This window comes from Lactuca saligna, chromosome 3, assembly GCF_052625555.1.
Source record: "Lactuca saligna cultivar CGN05327 chromosome 3, ASM5262555v1, whole genome shotgun sequence".
In the NCBI taxonomy this organism is placed as follows: Eukaryota; Viridiplantae; Streptophyta; class Magnoliopsida; order Asterales; family Asteraceae; genus Lactuca; species Lactuca saligna.
This window is the reverse complement of record NC_136419.1, coordinates 114,121,324-114,146,819: the sequence shown is the minus strand read 5'-3', so window position 1 is coordinate 114,146,819 and position 25,496 is coordinate 114,121,324.

Here is a 25,496-nt window from a genome sequence, read left to right as displayed (position 1 = left end):
CCAAGAAACTTGAATTACCGATCCAGAGAAATGCCAAACTGAGTAGAACTCAGATTCAGAGTACAGAGGCTGACATAGCTGAGATGAGTCGAATACCATATGACTCTGCTGTTGCCTCAGTCATGTATGCTATGACTTGTACTAGCACTGATGTGGCCTTTGATTTGAGCATGGTCAGCAGATATCAAGCGAATCCGGACAAAGCTCACTGAACTGTGGTAAAGAACATTCTCAAGTACTTGTGGAGGACTAAGGACCGGGTCCTTACCCTCAGTGGGAGTGATGACTTGAGGGTGGTTGGGTATAGTGATGCTAGCTTTCAGACCGATATAGATAATTTCCGCTCTCATTTGGGATGGAACTTTACCCTGTATATAGGAGCAATAAGTTGGAAAAGTTCCAAACAGGAGACAGTAGTTGATTCGACTTGTGAATCAGAGTACATAGCAGCAAGCAAGGCAGCGAAGGAGGCGATATAGCTAAAGAACTTCATCGGAGACCTTGGAGTTGTACCAACTATAAAGGAGCCTATGGAGATTTTCTATGATAGTGAAAGTGTGGTTGCCATAGCCAAGTAACCAAGGGATCATGGCAGATCCAGACACATCAACAGAATAAATCACTTCATAAGACATTGAATACAAGAAGGAATCCTCGTGGTAAAGAGGGTATCGTCTGAGGAGAACCCACCAGATCCCCTCACGAAGGGACTAAGTAGGGTTAACGACTTACAGCATGCGAGATGCATCGGGCTGAAGGACGATATTAGTTTTAATGATTAGATAGCTTTTGAAACTTGTAATAGTTTAAATGTAATTAACATTTGATGCTTAAATAAAAGATGTTTTTATTTACTAGTATGGTATTGTCTTATGTCAATCATTTACTATTGTTTCACTTTGCATGTTTCGACTTCCAGAATAATTATATTATTCAAACTATCCACAATCGATCATACATTGGAGGTAGGAATTGAAGCAAGACTTTCCTGAATTTGGCATGTAGATTTTTCTAAATTGTATTAGACATAACAAAGTTAGCTGAAATATTCATGAGTGATCATAAGGTGTGATTATTAGATTAAACCCACGCTCACTTGTATCACTTCATGGAATTTATCTCGAGTGATCGTGAGATGATAATATCATATAAGTCTTCAAACCAAGAGATTTCAGTTGTTGACTATGAGTTGGTTGTACATTGATAGTAGGAAACCGGATCAGTAACTTGATCCTATAAAACGTGTTGTTCTGTACAATTTGATGAGTAGTTAGTACAAGCATATGAGTCGAAGTTTATGTATTCCCTTTAGTCCTTGGAGGATTAAAAGCGACATCTTGGGCCCCTTGATGATTTTGTTTTGACCTATGTGTCAAGCCCAGTCAAAACTAAATTGATGTGTTCAATTAAGTTCTATGTCAAACAAATCAGAAATCGAGAAACAAACTATTGTACAGTAACTATGACGTCGTTCCATGTATTTGCCCGACTAGTATCTTGAGAACAGACGATTATATGATCAGTTATCTAAAATGGAGCATCTCGGTTCGACAGAGGGTTTTAAGAGCTACGATTGTTAGTCATTGTTTTAAGTTATACTTGTAGTAATAGTTAATAGACTTATCCAAGTGGGAGACTGTTTGATTTAGTGTCTAAGCCCATAACTATAATTGGTATGTACTTGACCCGAGGGTAGCATGGTCTATTTGGGTTACATGGCACCTGAACAATTTGTAAGGATGGACTTTTGAGAAGAGGATATTAATGATTTATTAATATATTATAAGTTCTAATATATTAATATGAAATCATATTATTTAATTAGTATTGATCAAGAATTAATTTGGAATTAATTTTATGATAAAAAGAGACTAATTAAATATAAGGGGTTGATTTGGTAAATCATTCATTCTTATGGTGTGGGACAATGATCCATGGCTCCTTAGGTTGGGTCAAACCCATATGACAACCCATGGATGATCCATGGAGGTTTAAACCCATGGATCCTAAGGAATATGGAAGGTCATGGCCATTAAGGTTTACATGGTGTAACCCTAGTTTTGCCACACTATATAAGAAATTGATGAGCTCCTAAAATCGCTACCCTAGTGTTCTTGGAAGAGCGATAGCCGATTTTTGAGTACAAGTATTCTCTCTCAAGTCCTCCATTGTTGGTGGTGCTGTGTGAAGCATTTGAGGCATCACATTTGGGGTGCTAGGCTATTAAAGGTCCAATGAATCAAGCTACAAGAAAATGTATGTGTTCTAACTAGATATTTGTTATACAGGTTCCTATGTTTCTATGCTAGTTAAGGAAATGATTTGGAAAAGAATTTTACATGTATAATTAGAGAAAACATAGATCCAAAGCATTTAGGGTTTATATGCACCTTAAGGTTGTTAGGATGCTCAAAACCCTTCAGTTTCTTCCATTAGGTCTTGAGGAGAGAGCGCTTTCCAGTATCGAGACTTTGAAAATACAAAGCCCCCAAAGTTTGGTGGGGTCTCAGACTTGATTGAGGCGGTGAGATGGTTGTTTGATGTAGAGGGTTGTTTCTTTACATGTTCTTGTCTAGATGACTAGAAGGTCATGTGCAGCCCGAACCTTCTCAGGTTTGGGGCAAGGTATTGTTGGAGACTAATGACTTGTTATTATACTCCTGAGCAGAAAGCCATGATGACTTGGGAGCCGTTCTCGGAGGTGTTTCGTACAAGGTATTTTCCCCTGGTAGAGAAGGATAGATTGGCCCAAGAGTACCTGGATATGAGACAGAAGGCCAAGTAGGTGAAGGAGATCACCAAGATGTTTACTAAGTAGCCTTTTTTTATTCCTGAGTTCGTTGCTTCAGATCAAGCTTAGATGACTCGGTATTTAGGCATGCTCAAGATGGATATTCGGTAGTTTGTGTCCACCATGCGCTATGGTTCTCTCGTTGAGCTTCTAGATGCCACGAGGAAGTGTGATATTGAGATAGAGACCCATGTGAGGGAGTAGTGTCAGGTTCCGCATCAATCATACCCTACAACAAAGCAGTTCAAGTGTACCGACCAGAGTTCAGGATCAATTAGAGGGAGGTGCAAATCTTTTTTTGTATCACATGTGTGGAAAGGAAGGCTATTTTGGTAGAGATTTTAGGTGGAGTGCACGACTTTTTTTTTCTATTGAGACCAGGAAGGCCACATCAGAACTCATTGTCCTTTTCTCAGTGAGGTGCTGGATTTGACATCCTTAGCTTAGTAGCTACCTGATGGTCGTCATGGGATCGGCAGGGTCCCAAGGACCGAAATTTAGGTTGGAAGTTCTTCTATTTAGAAATTGTGGTGGTATTGGTATTCATTTATCATTTCTGTTTATGATTGAAAGTTCAGTTGTAATTTTTGGATGATCTGTAAAGACCCAATTTTTCAAAGAAAATTTCCGTTTTTGAATAATTAAAAACATTGCCATAATTTAAGAAATCCAAATCTATTTTTTTCAAAACACAAGTCAAATACAACTTTTATTCCAAACATCATAGTGTCCGACAAAAATGCCTAAGAGAGTGCACACCATGCCATCAAGCTTTGCCTTTTCCCATGGGATCCAATGTACCTAAAACAAATCAACAAACCGTAAGCTAATGCTTAGTGAGTTCCCCAGAGCATACCCCACACACACAAGCCACATAACACATATCATAACAGCTATAAAAGCTTCTTCTACCACATATCACATATAAACTTAGCTATAAAGGTATCTCTACCACATATCACATATCACCTTAGCTATAAATCTATCTCTACCATTAGCCATAAAGTCTATCTCTATTGTTAGCTATAAAAGATACCTCTACCCTTAGTCAGGAAGGCTATCTCTACTGTAAGCTATAAAAGCTATATCTACCATAGCACTAGAGGCTATCTCTAGCGCATATTACCACATAATCATGCCACACAACTCTACACAACAAGTATACCAACTATCATAAAATGGGCCGGCCTTGGTGCCTTAGACCCATTGGTATGGTGAGAAGACTCACCTTGAATGTAGAAGCTTCCTGAAAGAAATTCTTAGTTGCTACCTTGTTCATTTCCTGAGTTATCAATACCGATCAATATACCCAATTAGTAATTGGATCCCATACCATAATCCTTAATCCATGCATGGGGGTAAGAAGACTATTCTACCCCTATCCCAGTATGATCCAAAACTAAGGCCCAAACCCAAAACAAAAGTCCAACACTAGGTAGGCTTTCCAAGCCCACTAGTGGCTCACTAATAGCCTAATTTTCTAAACTGGGCCCAACCCTTCTAATAGGCCTTACCCTAAGCCTAAACATATTCTCGGCCCAAAACATTTGACTTTTGATTGCCCACTAAGGCTTAAAGACCGAAAGTCCACTACTTAGCCCAAGTCGAGGCCCAAAACACATCAAGCCATATCTAATGAGTACGTTGGGCGTACTCTTATGTACGCTAAGCGTACAAGCTAAATGGTGTGTATGTTGGGGATACTTGTATGTATGCTTAGTGTTTTCCCCTATTAACTCACTTTCCCATTAAGTGCTTAACACTCTAATCAAAATGCTACAATCACAGATCCAAGTCCTTTTCAACGTCTTAATCCATAAAGTCACTGACTTGGTGACTTTACATGACCCTAATGACTTCAAAACCAAACTACACTAGATCTAATCACTCTTCAGGAAGGTTTATAGCTTTATACATCCAGGTGATCTGAAATGGAATCCCAAACTCGGATCTACTGCATCCCCTTTGATTCACCACCTTGCTATACTCTTCTCTTTCTTGGAAAATGACTTCACGACACTAAAATGCTCTCTAATGGCCTTCTAAGCTCCATGAACACACAATGGAGGATTAGTTTTGCATGGTAACTGTCTTAGGATGAGAGGGAGGCTGATCCTTGAAGCATTATGTTCTTTATATAGTAGCATACCTTAAAAATTAGGGTTTAGGAACCTTGAGCGTACGTTGGGAATACGCCTCTCTGCACTCGCGTCCATTCGCCCTTATACGATGTGCATAACCCAGCTTACACTGGTGTACCTCGCACCTACTACCTTGTATGCATGGCACTTACTTGCTAACCATTTCCATCCAAAGACCAATTTTTCCAACAACTTCAAAGTATTATATCTGCTATTCCTAAGTTCGTCTTCGTAGAACTTTATATCCACGGAAAGGTACCGAGAATCCCAACACTTCTATTAACTCATACCTTTCCTAAAACCTTCCAAACAAAAATTTATTTCCCACAAAAGCCCGAACTTCCACTTTACCGAAATACCCCTGGGCTCGAAAATGTGAACCCAACACCCAGATCACTTCTAATACATAACCCGCACCAAATAGGCCTAGATCTTACCTTCTCAAAAGCCATAATTCTTATAATGACCGACCTTCGAGCCAAATCCTCAGACTAGGATTTGATTCGGAACAGGGCGTTACAACTCTCCCCCGCTTAAATTAGATTTCATCCTCAAAATCATGCATCACCATTCCCGACATACCAGACTACCTGAGCAACATCACCACAAACCCAAGAATACCTTAGCCTTCCCAAGGAAACCAAAACCAACCCCCGTAAGGTTCTAGAACCCGAAGATGAACGAATTCCCTTCAACATGTTCACATCCGCTCCATCTGCAATCTAAAGTCTCGAGATGGCCTGTCTCCCTGACAGACCACCCATATCAAATCATTGATGAGGTCACGACACCCATTTCCCAGCTGGCTATTCAACTCCTGATATTATTTAGTCCATCTTTAAACAACTTAGTATATGCCCCGAATGACAAGCAGTCCCCCACACGGACCCCTAATCGCTGAAACCACTTCAACTCATCCTGCTGCCACAAAGTCGCTCTCCTAAAGAACAACCGGGAGTTTCCTTCTCCCAACTTGCCTGTCAGCTATCCGGAACACCGGAAACCTACCCAATTGCTGAGCCAGGAATACACGCATAGTAGTCCCACATAACCTCTGAAGGACACCTCGTCTGACAATAACTTCCTATCTATACCGCTACTGTAAGACCTGTGTTTGTAGGCTAGACACTAATGATGATGTAATAATCTAGGCCAACCATTGTAGCTTGTTTTGAAATAATAAGATGTATTATTTGTTATTATGTGTATTATGCTTAATTATTATAATTTAATAAATTAAGGATAAAAATAATCATCGAAAATAAATGTTAGACAAACCTGATATCTGTGAAGAAAGTTTTAGTGGTTGAAATAAGGATTCTGAAGATATAAAGAATACCGAAATCCAAGTTATAAGGAAGAAGTTATGACCCGTCGAAGTTTCGCGACAGAACCGGCATGAAGTAGTGTGACGTAAAAAGTGAATTTACGATAAAGTGCTTTTTAGCCTTAGCAATCTAAACGAAAGACGTGGTGTTCGTTAAACCGAGAGCGTGCATCAAAAGAACGTCAAAATATGACTTCATATGAAGAAGTTATGAATTTTCTAAGTTTGGGTATAGCAGTATATAGCTAAAAAAAACTTGAAATAAGGATCGAGTGATTTTTAGCCAACACAACCTAAACGAGAATCGAAGGTCTCATCAATATTAGTATAACAGTAAAAAGACAGACAAAAACGCACTTCGGATGAAGAAGTTATGAATTTTTAACGGATTTTCCTATCCCGGTCTGTTAAAATAATAATATTAAAAATAAAATGAAAATTAGCCGACGAGTCTAAACAAAAGTTGTAGAGTATAATCTCGCCTACGCGTGCATATAAAGAACATCAAAACGGAGGTCGTATGTGAAACTTATGAAGTTTTGACGTTTGGGGCACGAAATCTGAGAACCTTCGCATACTAGCCTCGGAGTCGGCCATGTACGAGCCTCACAAGCGTGCCCCGTGTCCGAATCGTGGCACTTCCGAAGGGTCCGAAGCGAGCCACCTAGCCTCACTGTTGACTCGTGCCTCACCTCGCTGCTGCCACCTGCCTCGCTTCGCATGTCCGACGCGTGACCCTCCCCCTGGCATGCGAACCGATGCCTGTCCCTCTTTCCCTACGGATCAGAAGCCTTGAACCCTATATAAAGGGAGGTGCGAACCCTCCCGGTGTTGGTTGGAAATTTCACACTTTATACACCTTACACCCTCTTTTAAGTTATTTTATAACCTCCCGAAGCCCTGGGATCATACCTAACACCTAAAGAATGTCCCGAAGTGTCCGAAGACCCCGATAAATTTATCTTTTTGGTTTGAAGTCTCGCAAGGCCTGATTTTCATTAAAGTTCTAGCTTTCATCAGAAACCGTCGTTTTAAGAAACGAAGTGCTGCTCGATTATCGTTAAATCAAGTGATCGTGTAGTTATTTTTCATTTTACACATAGATATGAAGTATTGTCTATAAAATATGTGCTATGTGTAATTATATTGTTTTTTTATTTAAGTTGGGTGTTAAATAGATGTTTTATAGAAGTTTTAAACTATATATGTATTTTTATCTACAAATATGTTGGGTAAAACATGGGTAGATGAAATAGTTGATGTGTGTTAAAATGATGAGAGTCCTCGATGTTGTTGTTGTTGTTGTTGTTGTTGTTGTCATCTAGCGGAGTAAAGATGACGACCATGGACCTTTCTCGACATTCTAGTGGAACGCTAGCAAGCTCACAACTTGTAGGTGTTGGTGAGCTATACGTTCGCTTGTGTACACCATCCCCCTCATGGTTACCTTAAGTACATATATGACTGAGGAATCCCCTTAGTCATAGTGTCCATCCCGATGATGCTCCTTAGGCTAGGTCCCTTATGATAAGTGTTTAGGGACGTAAAGTGAGGATAACGGGAACGGGTAATCAGGGTTATTTTTTATTGATGAAATTAATAAATTTATTGTTGGTCGATGAAATTAATAAATTTATTATTATTTGTGGGTTGAAACCCCTATATGCTCATCAGGCTCAACAGCTCGACCCACTCAGTTTCTTGTATTACAGGTGGTGGACCCCGACCTTAGTTGGATGATGACGAGGGATTTTTGGATTATAGGTCAGTAGTTGTAAATAACTGTTGTAAGGCTTATAATATGCTTCTTATACTTTTGGTCTGTATCGAAACATGACATCCCAAGGTTTTTTTATATAATGAAAATACATTTCTTTAAGAAATGCTTTGATAAAAAAATTATCATATTTTTTTTGGGGACAAATTCCGCAACATCTTTTAGAAGACTACTCTGATTTTATTTTAAAAGCATAAACTAAATCGGTCTTTTCTGGCCGAGAAAACATGAGGATGTCATAGTTGGTATCAGAGCATTAGTTTAAGCGAACTAGGAATTTGTAGGATTTCTAGACTTAAACTTATAATGCTAAGCGATGATCGTGAGATGAGTGTCTACCAAATTTTAGACACGAGCACTAATATATTTTAGGAAAGATGCCTACAATGCTCTTATGTGTTAAATGCTATATATTTTCCATATATGCCATTATTTGTTCGAATCTATGGTCTGTTGCCGACCGGATCTGGAAACTGTATGTGTTCAAGATTCTATGCGTACGACTACGATATTAGAACTAGCATGTAACGTTAAGGAATTATAAGGAGAATTTAAATATCTATTGTGAATAAAGAACTAAATTCACCTTATTTGGTGTATAGATTATAATGGCAAAAACCCAAAGTGGAGCTAGAAATGCAAACAGAAATCAGCAACCTCAACCCCAAGTGATGGAACATGTACCTATAGCAAAAGTTGCACCAGAACCGATCATAATGGTTAGAGTACAAGCCATGATTCAAACAATGATGGTTGAAAAAAGGTAAGAAATGAGACAAATATTGTTGAACAATAGGAGTGAACCTTCAATACCTGTTTAACAACCTGAATTAAATGACGAACAATCAGAGGAAGGAAACTACAGTAGATATGTTCGTCAAATTGAACCGCTTGTGGTTACGAGGAATAAGCCTGAGGATGAAGTGGAGAGAAATGGATGCAAGTATAAATATTTTATTACTTGCAAGCCATAAATTTTCACTGGAAAACAAGATCCCATAGGAGTAATGGATTGGATCTCGGAAATGGGATTTGTCTTCATGACATGTGGTTGTTAAGGCAAGTTACAAACCATATTTGCAGTGCATCAGTTCAGAGGTGAACTGTTCGCTAGTGGAACACTCTAGGGAAGACCCTAAGCCCTAATGAGCCACTGCAACTGACTTTGGCAAAGTTCGTGGTGCATTTCAAGTGCAAATACTACTCGGCCTAAAATCTGCTTGCGCTAGAGAACCAATTTCTAACACTAATGAAAGGAAGCATATCTATTGATGAATACACCAACAACTTCACAGACAAATCAAGTTTGCTTTTCGTATTGTCCCAGATGAGCTGACAAAAATTGACAGATATGTAAAGGGACATCCATGGGAGTATGCGGTGCTAGTGCGTCAGGCACTTACTTTGGAGGCAGTTATCTGGGATGCCAAGTCTGTTGAAGATATAATTAAGGGGAGAACCACAAGCAAGGTTGAAGTTGGCAAAAGGATAAAGTTTGAACGAACTTCAGGTTCCAACAAGAAGAACAAGTTCTCGAAGTCTAGTTCGAGGAAATTCAGAGGAGGAGCCGAAGCGAAATGGTGTGACAAGTGTAAGAAGAAACTTGTTGGGAAATGTAGCGAGGAAGTCACTTGTTATAACTTTGGAAAGCCTGGGCATTATGCTAATGAATGCACCTTCAATAAGAAAGTTCGTTATGGGTGCAACGAATGGGGGCACATTTTGAGGGACTGTTCGAAGAAGAAAGAGGCAGCAAAGCCCAATCTTCCACCAAAACCAAAATCCAGAGCTTTTTAAATGACATTTGAATCCGAAAAGGATACTACGGATGTCACTTCAGGTGCCTTTCTTGTAAATGGATTGACTGCCAATTTATTGGTTGATTCCAGAGAGAATTACTCCTTTATATCACATAAATTTGGTGAAAGACTAGCATTGCCTATAGAAAAACTTGATGATGCCCTAATTGTAGAAGTTGCTAGTGGCAAATTCATACATGTTATCGATTTTATTAGGAATATCGTCATTGACCTGAACGGAAACGAATTCCTTGAGAAGCTGTTACCCATTGAGTTGAATGGTTTCGACATCGTTCTAGGAATTGATTGGCTTAGCACCAATGATGCCGAAATAATGTGCAAGAAAAAGATAGTAAGGGTAAACCCGCCTGGAAAAGAGTCATTTCTGGTATACAGAGATAAGCACAGAGTAAATTCCGTAATCATTTCCCTAATGAAATCCATAAAATGTTTATCTAAAGGATGCACCTCATACTTGGCATTCGTGATCGATGCTAAGAAGGAGAAAAATGATACGTAAAGTATACCAGTGGTATGTGACTATCCGAAAGTTTTTCCCGAAAATATTCTTGGATTGCCTCATGATAGACAATTGGAGTGTAGAATATAGTTGTTACCAGGAACAACACCGATAGAAAAATCCCCATATCGATTAGCACCGACGGAGATGAAGGAGCTTATGATGCAACTTCAGGAGTTGTTGGACAATGGTTTCATTAGACCTAGTTCATCACCCTAGGGAGCTTCGGTGTTATTGATGAAGAATAAATATGGGAGCATGAGAATGTGTATTGATTATAGAGAGCTGCATAAGGCAACAATAAAGAACAAGTATCCCTTCCCAAGGATTGATGACTTGTTCGATCAGTTGCAAGGTTCGATCTATTTCTCGAAGATTGATCGTAAGTCAGGATATCATCAGCTAAATGTGAGAGACCATGAGATTCAAAAGACTGCATTCAGAACAAGATATGGACACTGCAAGTTTTTGGTTATGTTGTTTGGATTAACCAATGCTTCAATAGCATTCACAGATTTGATGAACATTGTTTGTAAACCATTCCTTGATAAATCTTTGTTAGTGTTCATAGATGATAATTTGATTTATTCAAAAAGCAAGAAGAAGTATGATAAGCGTCTGTGAGGAGAGTTAGAAGTTCTGAAAAGGAGAAGTTGTATGCAAAGTTCTCCAAATGTGATTTTTGGATTCAAGAGGTCCAATTTTTGGGTCATGTGGTTAACCAAGAAGGGCTAATGGTTGGCCCAGCTAAGGTTGTAGCTATAAAAAAGTGGGAACAACCAAAGAGTCCTATGGGGATCCGAAACTTTCTAGGATTAGCTAGATATTACTGAACATTTATCCAAGTCTTTTCTTCGATATCTGCTCCATTGACAGCTTTGACCGACAAAGGAACTACTTATACTTGGAGTGAGAAGCATAAGGAAGCATTTGACAAGCTAAATAAGAAGTTGTGTAAAGCACCGATTCTTTATTTACCTGATGGATTTGAAGACTTCGTAGTTTACAGTGATGCATCTAGAGTTGGGTTAGGTTCTGTTCTGACCCAAATGGATAAAGTGATAGCGTATGGATCAAGGCAATTAAAAGAACATGAAAAGAACTACCCAACTCATGATCTGGATTTGACAGCGGTAGTATTCGCCCTAATGATATGGAGGCATTATCGTTATGGCAAAAAGTGCAAACTTTTTATTGAGATCCTTAAGGATTACGATTGTGAAATTCTTTACAACCCTGGTAAAGCAAATGTTGTAGCTGATGCTTTAAGCCAAAAAGTGAGTCTTGAAAAGAAAAGGCCAAGGGCATTAAGAATTGAAGTTGTCTCAACGATTGTACAAAATATCAAGAAAGCTCAGATAGAAGCTTTAGAGAAAAATGACCGAAAAGAAGAACGTTTGGGCAAAACGTTAATGTTTGATACAAACGGTTAAGGACTGAAGGTATTCCAAGATAGGATTTGGGTACCTAAGACAGGAGGAATGAGAGATCATCTGATGGAGGAAGCTCACAACACCATGTACTCGATTCATCCAGGCAGCACAAAAATGTATAGGGATCTGAAACCCTACTACTTGTGGCCGACAATGAAGCTCGATGTTGCAAAGTATGTGGCCAAATGTGTGACATGTGCGAGGGTTAAGGCACAACATCAGAAACCGTATGGGAGTTTAGAACCTTTACATGTACCCAAGGGTAAATGGGAAGACATCACCATGGATTTTGTGACTAAACTACCCAAAACAAAGAGCGGTCACGACATGATTTTGGTGGTCGTCAATCGATTTACTAAAAGTGCACATTTCATAGCAGCTAATGAGAAGTGGTCTATGGAAATGTTTGCAAAGGTTTACTTGAAAGAGATAGTGAAAGTTCACGGTGCTCCTTTAACGATTGTATCAAATCAGGATAGTTGTTTCACATCAAGGTTTTGGAGAAATCGACAAGAGGAATTGGGTATGAAATTGTGTCTAAGTACAGCCTACCATCCGCAAATTGATGGTCAAAGCAAATGAACGATTCATACATTGGAGGATATGCTACGAACATGTACCCTGGAATTCCAAAGTAACTGCAATGAACATTTACCTCTAGTAGAATTTTCTTACAATAATAGTTTTCACTTGAGCATCAAGATGGCACCTTATCAAGCTTTGTATGGACAAAAGTTTCAAACGCCGTCATGTTGGCTTGAAGCTGGGGAAAAGCAGTTGATGGGACCTGATATAGTTCATCAGACTGCTGAAAAGCTGAAAGTGATTAGGGAAAGGATGTTAGCAACTCAGGATCTTCAAAAGAGCTATGCTGACAACAAAAGACAACCAGTAACATTCGAAGTTGGAGATTCAGTTTTACTTAAAGTCTCGTCGTGGAAGGGACTTATAAGATTTGGTAAAAGGGGAAAGTTAAGTCTAAGGTTTATTAGACCGTTTAAAATACTTCAGAGGATTGGGAACCAATGTTACAAACTAGAATTATCATAAGAACTAGATGGTATTCATAACACTTTTCATGTGTGTTATTTGAGGAAGTTCACGGGAGATGTTCCCGACATAGTTCCAATTTCTGAATTATGTATGGATGAAAGCAAGAGGTTATCAAAAAAAACCATAAGCAATTGTTGACCATAAGACTAAGAAGTTGCAACGCAAGATGGTTCATTTAGTGATTGTACGATGGAAACATACGAATGGGCCAACTCTCACCTACGAAACGGAGAGTGGCATGATGAGTCGTTATCCACATTTTTTTGCTAATGTATGATTTCAGGGACAGAATCATCCTTAGGAAGGAAAAATTGTAACGCCCGTGTTTCTAGGCTAGGCACAAATGATGATGTAATAGTCTAGGCCAACCTTTGTAACTTGCTTCGAAATAATAAGAGATATTGTTGATTAACATGTGTTTTATGCTTAATTATTATAATTTAATCAATTAAGGATAAAAAAGCATCGAAATATACAAACTTGATATCTAAGAAGAAATTTGTAGCGGTTGAAATTAAGGATTCCGAAGATATAAAGAATACCGAAATCCGAGTTATAACGAAGAAGTTATGATATGTCGAAGTTTCGCAACAGAACCGGCATGACGCTATGTGATGTAAAAAGTGAATTTACGATAAATTCCCTTTTACCTTAGCAATCTAAATGAAATATGTAGTGTTCGGTAAACCGAGAGCGTGCATTAAAAGAACGTCAAAATTTGACTTCGTATGACGAAGTTATGATTTTTCTAAGTTTCGGTATAGCAGTATACAGCTAAAAAAACTCGAAATAAAGATCAAGTGATTTTTAGCTGACACAACCTAAACGAGAATCGAAGGTCTCATCAATATTAGTACAACAGTAAAAAGATAGACAAAAACATACATCAGATGAAGAAGTTATGAATTTTTAACGGATTTTCATGTCCTGGTCTGTTAAAAATAATAATATTCAAAATAAGGTCAAAATTAGCTGACAGAGTCTAAATGAAAGTTGTAGGCTATAATCTCACCTACGCGTGAATATAAAGAACATCAAAAACGGAGATCATATGAGAAACTTATGAATTTTTCAAGTATGGGGCACGAAATCCGAGAACCTTCGCATACTGTAGGTGTTGGTGAACTATATGTTCAGTGGTGTACTCCATCCCCCTCATGGTTTCCTTAAGAACATATATGGCTAAGGAATCCCTTTAGCCGTAGTGTCCATCCTGATGAAAATCCTTAGGCTAGGTCCTTTATGATAGGTGTTTAGGGACGTAAAGTGAGGATAACGGAAATAGGTAATCAAGGTTATTGTTGGTTGATGAAATTAATAAATTTATTGTTGGTCTATGAAATTAATAAATTTATTGTTATTTGTAGCTTGAAAACCCTATATGCTCACCAGGCTCTCAAGCCTGACCCACTCAGCTTTCTGTATTACAGGTAGTGGACCCCGAGCATAGTTGCATGCTGACGAGGGATTTTTGGATTGTAGGCGAGTAGTTGTGACTAACTATTGTAAGGCTTATAATATGTTGTTTATGCTTTTGATCTGTATCGGAACATGACTTCCCGAGGTTTTGTTATATAATGAAAATACATTTCTTTAATAAACGCTTTGATAAAAAAAAATTATCATATTTTTTTTGGGGACAAATTCCACAACATCTTTTGGAAGACTACATTGATTTTATTTTAAAATCATAAACCAAATTGGTCTTTTCTGGCCGAGAAAAAATGGAGATCTCATAGCTATTCACGACTCCTTCAACCCTTTGATGCATCTGACCATGATAGGGTAACAACCTGTCGCCACTGAATATGACGTAAAGGTGAATGCTACTAGAATAACTGTAGTCTTACATCATACCCGACCTCCTTCGACCTGTCGTTTCTTGATTCCAACATGTCATGGTCCTATTATGGATAGAACCAACCTGAGACACATCATAATAGCTTAAGCTACCATCGAACCAAAACCATTCATTACCCTTGTATACTGCATTTTATGCCCTTGGCATCGTTATGCTCCCAAGTCTCATCTCAATGACACAATATCTTGTACCGAGTATGCACGAACACTGCTTTGAGGTCCCTTCTGAAACGGGTCGATACCCCGCTACTACCTCGAGATCTATTATGCACCATAACTCCTGATATCCCTTACCTAACTGGTAAATAGATACCCTTAGCCGATCCCTGAGACTACCAGTCTCACACCCGGTCCAACCACCAGGTTCCCAAGATATCAAATAGCAGGACAACCCAGCTGTAGCCCTCGTGTGACACTTACCACTTATTTACAAGATCCTATAATTCAAGATCCAAACCCTTGACTCATCTATCTCTACCAGTCCTATTCCAAATTCTCATAACCATCCGGGCTCGCCCATAGATAACCGATCGAATAATCATCTCTAATCCTGACTCTACTTAAGTTGTGGATTCCCCACAACCTTGCGAACTGGTCTACCCTAGCCCCAATCTCCTGAATGAATTAGTGAATGATACGGCTACCCCGTAGTCTTACAGCACTCCTCACGCCATCCAATCATTAGTGAATGCTACAGCTCCCCCGTAGTCTTACAACACTTTCACCCTGATTATCCATTAGTGAACGCTACACCCCCCCCCCCCGCGATAGTCTTACAACACTTTCACAATGAATGCTACGGCTCCCCCGTAGTCTTATAACACCTTCACCCTAACATTCCATTAGTGAATGCTACAGCTCCCCCATATTCTCACAACACCTTTTATACCACATGATAGTCACTTGTAACGCCCGCAGGTCCGGGCTAGTCGATTTAGAGACGTTAAGCATTAAAAATGACTTTTTGATAGAAGATTATTTATAATTAATAATCTTAACTAACTTGTAGTATATGTTACAAGGATTCCGTACATATAAAGAACGCCGAAATCCGAGTTATAACGAAGAAGTTATGACCTGCCGAAGTTTCGCGACAGAACCGGCACGACACAGTGTGACACAAATAGTGAATTTACATTAGAGTGATATATGGCCTTAAAGATCTAAATGAAAGTCTTAGAATATGTTAAACCGAGAACGTGTATAAAAAGAGCGTCTAAATCTGACTTCGTACGAGAAAGTTATGATTTTTCGAAGTTTCAGCATTAGCAGTATGCAGCCCGAAACTCGAGATTGAGGTCGAGTGATATTTAGCCAAAACTTTCTAAATGATAATTTAAGATCTCATCAATAGTATTCCAACGATAAAAATATAGAAGAAAACGGAGTTCAAATGAAGGAGTTATGAATTTCGAACAGAGTTTTCCTGTCCCGGTCTACTAAAAATAATATAATATAATTAAAGTCAACATTAGCTAATGACGTCTAAATGAAAGTTGTAGATCTTGTTTTTACCTACGCGTAGATATAAAGAACGTCGAAAACGGAGTTCGTATGCGAAAGTTATTAATTTCTGAAGTTCGGGGTGCGAAACTGTCAGAGTTCACGACGTGAATATATTGTTCACGACGTGAACTCAGTATTATGACTTTTGGAGCCTGATAGACGCAGCTTGTAATGACGCATGCAGTGACAACTGAACTCACGATGTGAATATTTGAGATTCATGACGTGAAGCCATAAAATCAGCCCTATAAATAGAAATCGAAGGGCAACCGATTTAGGTTGCTACTTTATCACTCTCTCACTCCCGATACTCTCTCTAAACCCTATTTTAACCCCACGAAGCCCCGGTATCATCCTGAGACACGAAGCAAGTCCCGAAGTTCTGAAGATCCCGAGAAGAAAAGAGTTTTTGAGCCGAAGCTCTGCCCGCGAGAGGCTTAGTGTGTGAAGATCTTCTAGTTTCACCGAAGAAGTAGTACTCTTAGAGTCATAGTGTTGTTCGATCATCTTCTGATCAAGTGAGTGTATAGTCCCTTTCATAACATGATTTAAACACAAGTATTGTTTGAATGTATTAAGTATATGTTTTGTGTGATTCTGTAGTTACTTTCTTCTACCGCATAGATATGAAGTATTTGCTATGAAATACATGCTATGTGTTTATACGTTGTTTGTTTACTTGAGATTGTTGTCGAATGAATGTTTCACATAGATTTTTAAATGATTTAAACTATGTATTGATTTTATATCTACAAATATGTTGGGTAGAACATGGGTAGTCAAAATAGTTGGTGTGTGTTGAAGGATGAGTTTGAGGATGAGATGAAAGGTGAACCTTGGTAGTTATGCATTTAGTACCATATAGATGAATGCTGGTAGCTATGAACTTAGTACTGCTAGATAGACGATGATAGCTATGGACCTAGTACCTATATTGGAAGTTATGGATTTACTACCCGATGAAAGAACCCTAGCAGCTATTGTCTTAGTGCCAAATAAAGAACCTTGGCAACTATTGTCTTAATGCCAAATAAAGAATCGTGGCAGCTATTGTCTTAATGCCAAATAAAGAACCCTGGCAGTTATTGTCTTAGTGCAAAATAAAGAACCCTGACAGCTATTGTCTTAGTGTCAAATAAAGAACCCTGGCAGCTATTGTCTTAGTGCCAAATAAAGAATCTTGGCAGCTATTGTCTTAGTGCCTAATAAAGAATCTGAGCAGCTATTGTCTTAGTACCTAATACGGTGTGAACGAATAGATGATTCTTAGGGTAGACCCTTAAGAGTAAGGAAGATAATGGGGATGGGTAATTGGGTTGATCGTTTGATGATTAAATATAATAATTATATTATTGTGGGTTGAAAACCCTATATCCTCACCGGGCTCCCAAGCCTGACCCACTCAGTTTTCTTTGCATTACAGGTAGTGGCACAAGAGTATAAGTTGGTGGACTTGATGAGAGGTTTTGGATTATAGATCAGTAGTTATAAATAACTGTTGTAAGGTTTATTTTATATTGTTTATGTTTTTGATCTGTATCGGAACATGACATACCGAGATTTTGCTATTTAATGAAAATACATTTCTTTAAAGAAATGCTTTGATAAATTCTTATAATATTTTGTTTTGGGAACAAAGTCCGCAACCGTTTTCTTTAAATGAATGCTCTGATTTATAAAACAAAGCATAAACAAATCGGTCCTTTCTGGCCGTGAAAATGGGGATGTCACACTGCCCATGGCCTTATTTCTCACCCGTCAATCCGAATATATCTCAATGTTGAGCACCCATGTGGTCTATCCTCTCAAATGAACTCAAACATTGACCGTAACACTACACGTTTCCCTCCCCTGAAGCCTGCTATAAGGCCTCAAGAAGACGCGGTTTAAATGTTGGGGAGTTTCCCGAACTCCCCTCACCCGATATCCTATGTTTAGTAATCCCCTAAAGCCGCCTTTCCTCCCCCAATGGGGATGTGAAACGCATCCTCGCCTCTTACTCTCTTACACCCTGGATATCTGAATTGTTTTCCCCACTTAGATTTAACTAAGTCCGCTCAACACATGAGAATTGAAGGATTCCCAAACCCTCTGTCGTTCCAATGATCAATCTGCTGACGGCCAGTGCCTAACCAAAGCTAGAACACCATGAATAACTCTTCCAAAACAATATGATTATCAAAAACCAGCTAGCACTTTTTTGAATCCCAACAATGCTAACGACTCTAGCTACCCAAAATAATATCACCCTCCGATCTCGGAGTCCAAAGGTCGGATGCTCCTACAGCACTTTAGTGACAAATTCTCTCTCTCCCTTGACAATTTCGAAAGACTTTCCACATATTATCTAAGGTTACTGGAACCTAGTCATAATTCCCTAGTACAAACCCTTGAACCAACCCCGACCATACCCAAAATGACACTCGAATATTGGAAAATATGCAATATACAAGGAGATGACCCCGTACTATTCCACCAAAATTCATGGTATGCATATGGCATAAAAATCTTATTGAATGTGTGTATAGCTCAATAACAACCAGAGATAAAAACCAACGATATGCCTATTCATGCTAATGAAAAATAACCGCTAGTAAATATAATTAATGCTGGTGAGGAGGCAAAAGGGTACATACCTCGCACCCTCACCTACCGAAATTTCGATCTTCCCTTCTTGATTCTATAAAGTGGGGCCCCTCCCTACTGGGGCTCCGACTCTACCCTTTCGTCCATTGGTGATCCTTAAAACACTATAATCTGATCACCAAGCAGTCAACCTCCTTATCGCCCCCCTGATCGCAACAAATTATAACGCGGTTGTACCCTGTGAGAAATCCTGCGGACGTCACTAAACCTGATACACTAGTAGCAACCTAACCCCTGGGGCGACAAACTCTATCGTCTGGTCCCCTACTGGAAGTTTCGGAGGTCTTAGGCTTCTTAGCCTGACCCACCGCTGCATGTGTCTACTTCAGCTTCTGCTTGGTGCGGAAGTCCAACTCCATCTCTAGTTCACGGGCCTTCTCTACCTTATCATTCAGGGTCTTGCCCCCTATAAATCTCACAGACTCCCGAGTATCATCCCTCAACATGGAATGATATCTCGCCCTCCACATGTCCTCATCAGTAGCATACTGTGGGATCATAAATGCTCACTCCTGAAACTTAGCAGTGATCTCCACCCTAGTCTCGCTGGTATGTTGGAGCTCCTGGAATTCCATCACCATCCATTGCACCTCAATAGCTGGTGCGAACTCCAAGTCAAATCGCCTAACGAACTTGACCCATGTTATCTCAGCCACACCGGCTACTCCCACCTGGCTAGTAACCTCGCCTTACCAATCTCGGGCTTTGTCTCTCAGCATAGAAGAAGAAAATCTCACCTTTACTGCATCCGGGAAAGAAATTGTGTATTGCGCGTTCTCGATATTCGCCTCCCAGCGTCGGCTAACAATGGGGTCCCTGACCCCGAAAAACTTCGGCGCTCCACACACCTTGAACTCCTGGAATGTAGGAGTTCGGGACCCAACCTGGCCCGCAGCAATCTCGGCTCTGAATGCCCTGAGCCTCTCCTCCATAATCTCCATTATACCCTCCTTGGCCATCCAAAAGATAACTGGGGTAACGTCAAGGTTGCCCCTCGTAACCTCAGCTGCAATAAGCTCACGCGACCTCTCATCAATGACCTCGGAAGTGTCGCCTGATCCAAACCCGGATCCTGATCCCCCTGCTCCAAATTGTGGCACCACCATGCGGAACCGAAAGGTCATAAATCAAAACCATCAAGATCTCCTTATAGGGGATCTTCCCACACCGATCCTCCTTGGATTTGTCAGATTTAACACTGGTTTGGGTTCAGGTCATGTGTTTTTAGTAGTATAGGCCCAATACTAGCTTCCACACCTACATGTACCTTTCCCAATTCTCAACCTGATAACTTCAATTCATCTCAAAATAAATCAAATCCCACAGACTACCGCATATCTCAAATCCTAGGCTATCCTAAGATTTGCTCTACCCATACCAATCATGTCTGGTTGCCTTCATGCATGCAAATTATACACAGAAAAGGATCAGATAGACTTTTGAATAAAAGATTCTAACCTAGGACCACAACCAAACAAGGAATAGGAAATAAGGCCAAATAAATCATTCTAAGGCTATAAGCTCCTAACCGTATACAATTTTAAAAGCATACACATAGCAAGTTCTATATGATCATCAAAGCTCAAATATCAGTATCACATGGCTAACACATTAGGGAACTACTTACTTGGCTCAACTGATCATGTGTGTTGCACTATCATCTTTTCCTTCCTTTGAAAGCTTTTAATTATTTTTTAAAACAATTTTACCATTTCCTTAGTTTGAGTCCTGACACACTCGAGAGTGTGTCCAGATCCTTCAAACCAAGGCTCTGATACCAACTTGTAACAACACAATTTTTCAAAGAAAATTTTCATTTTTGAATTATCAAACACATTGCCATAATTTAAGAAATCCAATTCTAATTGTTTTCAAAACACAAGTCAAATACAACTTTTATTCCAAACATCAGAGTTTCCCGCAAAAATGCTTGAGAGAGTGCTCGCCACGCCATCAAGCTTTTCCCTTTCCCTTGAGCTTCGATGTACCTAAAACATATCCACAAACAGTAAGATAATGCTTAGTGAGTTCCCCAGAGCATACACCACACACACAAGCCACATAACACATATCATATAAGCTATAAAAGCTTCCTGTACCACATATCACATATAACCTTGCCTATAAAGCAATGTCTACCACATATCACATATCACCTTAGCTATAAAGCTATCTCTACCGCTAGCCATAAAGGCTATCTCCACCGTTAGCTATAAAAGCTATCACTATCCTTAGCTAGGAAGGTATCTCTACCGTTAGCTATAAAATCTATCTCTACCATAGCCCTAGAGGCTATCTCTAATGTTAGCCATAAAGGCTATCTCTACTACATATTCCAACATAATCATGCCACACACCTCTACACAATAAGTATATCAACTATCATAAAATTGGCCGGCCATGGTGCCTTAGACCCATTGGTATGATGAGAAGACTCACCTCGAATGCATAAGCTTCCTGAAAGAAATCCATAGTTGCTGCCCTGTCCATTTCCAGATCAATCAATACCGATCAATATACCCAATAAGCAGTTGGGTCCCATACCATAATCCTTAATCCATGCATGGGGGTAAAAATACCATTCTACCCCTAGCCAAGTATTATAAAAAACTAAGGCCCAAACCCAAAACAAAATCGCAACACTAGGTAGGCTTTCGAAGCCCACTAATGTCCCAATTTGATTAATTGGGCCCAACCCCTATAATGGGCCTTACCCTAAGCCGAAACATGTTCTTGGCCCAAAACATCTGACTTCTGATGGCCTACTAAGGCCTAAATACCCAAACTCCATTGCTTGGTCCAACTTGAGGCCTAAAACACGTCATGCCCATATGTGATGAGTATGGTGGGCGTATTCCTATGTACGCTAAGCGTACAAGCAAAATTCTACATACGTTGGGCGTACATATATGTACACTTAGTGTACTCCCCTGTTAAGTCACTTTCCCATTAAGTGCTTACTACTCTAATCCAGAAGCTACAATCACAAATCAAGTCCTTTTCAACGTCTTAATCCATAAAGTCACTGACTTGGTGACTTTATATGACCCTAATAAGCCTAAACTCCGAAACTGCTATTCTACATCCATGAAAGAGGTCTTAACTCTTGCTTGAACCTATTAAGACCACCAAGATGACAACTTTCAGTCCTAGGGAGTCATTTAACACCAAGGATGGCAACCCTTAGCCTAGAAATCGGGTTTGGACCATAAAGCTTCATCTTTTGGACCAAAACAACTTCAAAACCAAACTACACTAGATCTAAGCACACGTGAGGAAAGTTTATAGCTTTATACCTCCAGGTGATCTGAAATGGAACCCCAAACTCGGATCTACTGCTTCCCTTTTGATTCACCACCTTGCTATACTCTTCTCTTGCTTGGAAAATGACTTTACAACACCAAGATGCCCTCTAATGGCCTTCTAAGCTCCAAGAACACAAAATGAAGGATTAGGGTTTTGTGGTGACTGTCTTAGGATGAGAGGGAGGCTGATCCTTAAAGCATTATGTTCTATATATGGTGGCATACCCTAAAATTTAGGGTTTAGGAACCCTGAGTGTACGTTGGGCGTATGCATCTCAACACTCGCTTCCATTTGTAACCCAACATACGTTGGGCGTACCCTCACACCTACCATTTTTCATGCATGGTACTTACTTGCCAACCATTTCTATTCAAGGACCAATTCTACCAACAATTTCAAAGTACTATATCTTTATTCGTAAGTCAGTCTTCTTCGAACTTTATATCCACGGAAAGGTAACGAGAAGCCCTACACTTTTATTAACTCATACCTTTCCTAAAACCTTCCGAACAAAAATTCATTTCCCACAAAATCCAGAACTGCCACTTTACCAATATACCCCTAGGCTACAAAACACGAACCGAACACCCGAATCACTTCTAATACATCACTCGCACCAAATGGGCCAAAATATAACCTTCTTAATAGCCATAATCCTTATAATCACCGACCTTCGACCCACAACCTGATTCTAGGAATTGATTCGAAATATCGCATTACATGATCAGTTAAATAGAGTTATCTTATTTAGCCCTTTTAAATTGATTCTTGTTATGAATGAATTAATCAACATTTCCCTCAACTATATGTGTATTGGGATTTATTAATGTTATGTGGTTTAAGGTTCTCCTATGTAGCACAATACTAGTGGATGGAATCAAGTGGTAGAGTTCGAGTTAGGTTGGGTATCGAAGGACTATGAAGTTCTCAGTTTCTAGCATATTTCATGTGGGGAGAGTGCAACCTTGCAGCAGGAAGACTTTATGCCAAGGTTTGGTTCTTATTCGTATTTCTCTAAGCTCTAGACTTTCGTGAAACTGCTAAATCTTCTTGTTTCGTGACAAGATCATTGTCAGTTATTGGATTTTTCCCTTCAACTATTATTAGTCTTAGTTGTGATAGCATCTGTAGGGCATGCTTCTGCTTTAGACCCTAAGGTGTTAGGAGCTCAAGTTAAGAGTTTACTTGTTTGTTATCGTCTGGTCTGGGTTGCGCCCGAGTGTTGTTGTTTAGTAGATTGCGGGTGAGCCTGAGTGGTGTTGTTTAGTAAATCGGGAGTGCGCCCAAGTGTCGATAGTGGATAGCTTAGCTATGTTGTCAAAGCCGAGCAGGAGGGTGGCCTAGTTCAGTATGTGATCAGTTACTTCTCATTGCAGTGGTGCCCTTTTGTGCGGTATTAGCATGCCGGCGTTTGGCCAAGAAGCTCTGGGACCGATTAATTTTGCGGATTTTCATACATCTTAGTTGTTGTAGGGAGTTCATCATAAAGTAGAAGCAAGAGCTGATTTTAAGGATGAAATCTAATTTAACGCGCGCGCACGCGGGGGGGGGGGGGGGGGGGGGGAATTGTGACATCCCGTTTAAAATAAATACATAATAAATTCTAAAACCATGCGATGTATTTTTATATTTTTATTTTAACCCTAAATCCATAATAATTTATCAGAGTATTAGCACAAAATGAGTTAAATGTTATAAATTCTGGAAATTAGGAGTTAAAGTGTAACTTTTAGACTAGTTATGACTAGAATTGTTGAAGATTGGGTTTGTTTGGTAATTAATGGACTTAATTTGAAAATCTTTTGGTCGGCAGGGGCTAAAATTGAATAAATTGAACTTAAGTTTGAAAGGTGGTGGCGGAACTAAAACCTAACACCCCAACCCCTTGCCTCTTGTCTCTTATACAACGCCAAACCCTAACCCTAATATTTGTTGCAACCGTCACCTTATCTCTCCACATCTCCGACCGCTGCCATCGCCTTCCTCGCTACCTTGAACCACCAAGCAACCACTGTTGCTCCTATGACAACCCAAAATATTTGGATCAAACAATCTCTAAATTTTAACCTTACTACAATGAAAACCTTGAAGACAAAAAGGACATATGTGCTTGTACATGGAAGTATACACTTTGGAAGTCACATAGAAGGTAATCTCTTGAAAGTAAACAATGTTATCAAGGAAAAACTAGACAAATAGATTTGATTAAAAATCACATGGTATAGATATAAGAATTTGTGTTATGTTGCAACCTTGGATGCTTGAGCTAATACCATAAACACAGTGAATTAAGCTAACATATATGTATATAAAGGTGTATCAAGCTTTATGGAACCATGATTGAATGCACTCTTGGCTAGTCAACAAGAAAATACACATTAAACACTATGCTTGGAAATTTTATCACAATATCCCACTAAGGCCATCACCTTTAAGTACATACTAGCTAAAAACGTAAGCACGCTTAAGGAAATCACCCAAAACCATGAAAATCTTCACTTGGACCACCCTTGGCCGTATCCCTTTTCAAGGGGACCACTTTTGGCCGTGAACACCATCCTAGGAAGGTTCCTAGGGCGTAAACACCTTGGTGGACCACATTAGAGGTGTATGCTACTTAGGGAATCAATGCTTTGGGCGTAAACTACCTTAGTGGACCCCCTTGAGCATAAACACCATTCTACAAAGCATGTTGTGGCGTAAACACATCAAATGGAAGGAATCTTAGGCGTAAACACCCTCCTAGGAAGCATGTGGGGCGTAAACACATGTGTTCACACATGTTTACATATTTGCATTGAGGAAAAGACAAATAGATTGATTTTACGGTAGGACATTTCAACCATTTCCAAGGTGTTCACGGGTAAACATGTATTATCTACCAAATAACAAAGCATGATCCCCCAGTAACCCAAGCAAATATCTAGTCAACTTTCACCCTTTTGTTTAGGAGCGTAAACTCCTTTTTCCATAACACATTTCCTAATTTTCATTTATTGAGAAATCTCAAGTTACTCTCTAAGAATTCAAGCTTCAAACTCTTAGATCACAAATTTCTCAAAGGCTCTTCCATGAACCCATGTAAGTGATTCAATCTTGGCCGATGAATGTACACCTTATCTTGTTAGTTTCATTTTATTTACACATAACTTTATGTGTTAAGACTCTAGGGCATCATAATCTTCATAAGTCCATCAACCGCTCCAAGTGTTTAGGATTAAACTTTCCCTCTCATCACTTCAACTACACCCTTCAACTACTCAAGTAGAGCCTCATACCCCCATATTTTCAAGCTTTTCAATGTTTTAAGGGGAGGAATACAAGTCAAATTATAAAA